This window comes from Mastomys coucha, unplaced genomic scaffold (assembly GCF_008632895.1).
Source record: "Mastomys coucha isolate ucsf_1 unplaced genomic scaffold, UCSF_Mcou_1 pScaffold16, whole genome shotgun sequence".
NCBI lineage: Eukaryota > Metazoa > Chordata > Mammalia > Rodentia > Muridae > Mastomys > Mastomys coucha.
The window spans coordinates 86,175,460-86,178,346 of NW_022196898.1; the positions used below are offsets into that span (position 1 = coordinate 86,175,460).

At 42.9% G+C, this 2,887-nt stretch overlaps 1 protein-coding gene across 3 annotated transcripts in view; it reads left to right on the forward strand.

Annotated features, from left to right (window-relative positions):
- The window catches only part of Tspan5 (tetraspanin 5), a 166,444-nt gene that overhangs the window by 96,413 nt on the left and 67,144 nt on the right, over positions 1-2,887 (forward strand). The gene's annotated exons all lie outside the window — the stretch shown is intronic.

The following is a 2,887-nucleotide window of genomic DNA, read 5'->3' on the forward strand; positions in this document are numbered from 1 at the left end:
GAAAAGAAAAAAGATAATTGTTGGGGCTAGAGAGATGGCTCAGTGGTTAAGCGTACTGTCAGCTCTTCCAGCGATCCTGAGTTGAACTGCCAGCAACCATATGGTGGGTCACAACCATCTCTAATGGGATTCGATGCCCTCTTCTGGTGTGTCTGAAGACGGTTACAATATACTCACATACATAAATAAATCCTTTTAAGAAATTGTTTGCGTACTTGTGTGTGTGTGTGTGTGTGTGTGTTTGTGTGATTGTATGTGTGTGTGCATGCACACCACAGTGTGTGTGTACTATCAGAGAACAACTTGCAGGCGTCTGTTCTCTTCTTCCCAGAGATGAGACTCGGTTTGTCAGGCTGGGCACTGCAGCATCTTGACATCCAGCCGTTAGCTTCAGATTCCGACTGTTTCCCTCTTGAGTACTGGGCTGAGAAGTGTGTGGGTACCACTGCATCTGATGCACAGTGCTGGGGAACGAGTCCAGGGCTTTATGAGTGCTAGGAATGTAGTCTGCTGGCTGAGCTGGCTCCCAAGCCCAAGCGTGAGCCTTGATGTTGATGACCTGGTGTCCACCTGGGGACAGCGACTGAAGTCGTGTAACTGGTGTGGGAGTGAGTGTAGGCTGTGAAGTGAGCACTTTCCTGTCTGCTTTCTCCTTGATGTTTCACACCGGGAAGAGAGAGAGTAGAGCTGGGAGCCTGGCTAAGTCATGGTGGGACTTTGGCTTCACATTTCAAGTCAAATGAGTTTCAGGTTTCAAAAATAAAAAAAAAGTTACTAAAATGTTATATGCTGGGCTGGGAACCAGATACCTTAAATCTTTTTAGGGAGTTGGCGTAAGATGCTTCTTTTTATAAAAGAATGTTACATTAGAAAACAAAAATCAAGTGTAGTTGGTGGTCTATTTGGAGAAAAAAACCATCGATTCAAAGCCCTCTTTTCGAAATTAACATATCACCAAGAACACTTCGGGCGTTTTCTTTGGAAGGTCAGATCTGATGTGGTCTTGCCCAAGCTGCTGCTGCTCATGTTGGCCTTCTGAACTGATCATCCTCAGAAGCAACTTGGGGTCACATCTGGAATGCCAAGATGTGTATTTTGCCACTGCGACATTCCTGCCATCAAAGCCTGTGACTAATGTTTTATGGAGTGAGTCAGTGCTTACGACCCTTTAAAGGGAGAAGGATATCGCTGTCTTCAATCTAGATCATCACCTTGTCTTTTATTTCTGAATGCTCACCCCTCCCCTCCCCCCATTATCTAGATCGTGTAATTTAGATAGATCATTTGGGAATGCTCTCTCCCTGTCATCTCAATTCTTCTCTAATTTTTGAAATACTGCCACCTAGGGATAACAGTTTTAAGCTACCTAACATTTAAGATGCATTTTAGTGTTTTTGGCCTCAACTTTAATTTTCCTGCTTCTTGGAGATTAAGGTTGGCTCTAAAATGCTCTTTTATCTGTTCAGCTTTTATTTAATTTACTCTAGTATGTTTAGATGGAAAATTAGGCGATTTAATACTCACAGTGTTATCCGGCAGTCTATTTTACTTACTGTTCCATTTTAAGATGTTAGTTCATAAAATCTAGCCTTGAACTTAAATGTCTGTCACATGAGATGCTGAATGTGTGTGCTGTTCATTAAATGGACACCATTTTCTGTTAACCGGCAGGGGAGACATCAGGGAAGGTAGTAGTGGGTGGGTCACGGATCATTTTAAATCTGCCACATATGTGAGAACGTCGCATGCTCCAGCTGCTCTTGGGGTGGTGAGGAATCAAGAGAGCAGAGGTGACACTGTTCTGAGTGCATTCTGGGAGATGGAGGATACAGGCTCATATGCTCGAAATGCCATATACATGGTCTGCCTGAGTCCTAAAGCTCTGTCCATTCCTTGCCTTTGCTTTCTCCTGATTAGCTTCCTTCTTAGCCTCCCCTGGCATCTGGACAGTTTAACAACTCTAACAGGCAGGTTTAATACTTGACCAAGAAACTCTGGGTTTGGGGGAAAACCTGGAACTCATGTGAAAAAAAGCCAAGCTTATAAGCCTGCATGGAGAGGTGGAGATATGCAGATTCCTGGCACTGCCAGTCTTGCTTATTTAGAGATCCCCAGGCCAGTGAGAGATACTGTCTCCAGTAAATACCCTGGAAGATGCCTCCCAAGACCTCCAGAGATGTTCCTTTGCCTCTTGACCCATACACACAAGCATACCCACCCCCTCCACACACACACACACACACACACACACACACACACACACACACACACTCATGTCCTCACACATACTTGAGCATTTGCACATACAAGAATCTCAGGCTGCCTCCCATTGGTTTGGTATTCCCAAGCTGATCCCTGTAGCAAGGTAGGTAAAATGTTTGATCACCAGGTCCGGATCATAGATCTGCCGTCTCATGCTGCGTCTGAGCCACCAGCATCATGCCACCTATCAAGAGACAGGAAAAAGGGGAACAGACTTGTAGCACCACCAAGCCCCAATGTCCAGAGAAAGGATTGGCTAAATTCCTTAAATTGTTAGCTGGACCATTTAATATAGCACATGGTTGTGTAATATATCACACACATAGTTTTGTGTGTGTATGTGTATGTATATGATATATATATATGTATCATATATACATACACATAAATACACACATACCTCTTGGTATAGCATATATACCTCTTGGCACCATCCCATGCCGAATTCTAAATAATTTGGACTTTAAATACTTAACTGGTCATCTCTGAAGGCTAATAGCTAATTAAGTAGCTAATTCTAACAACATTTCTTTGATCACCGGTTTTGTTTTTATTTTTGCTTTTGTTGCTTTAGTATCATTGAGAGAAAATAACTTCATAAATGGACAGATTTTTTTTTTTTTTT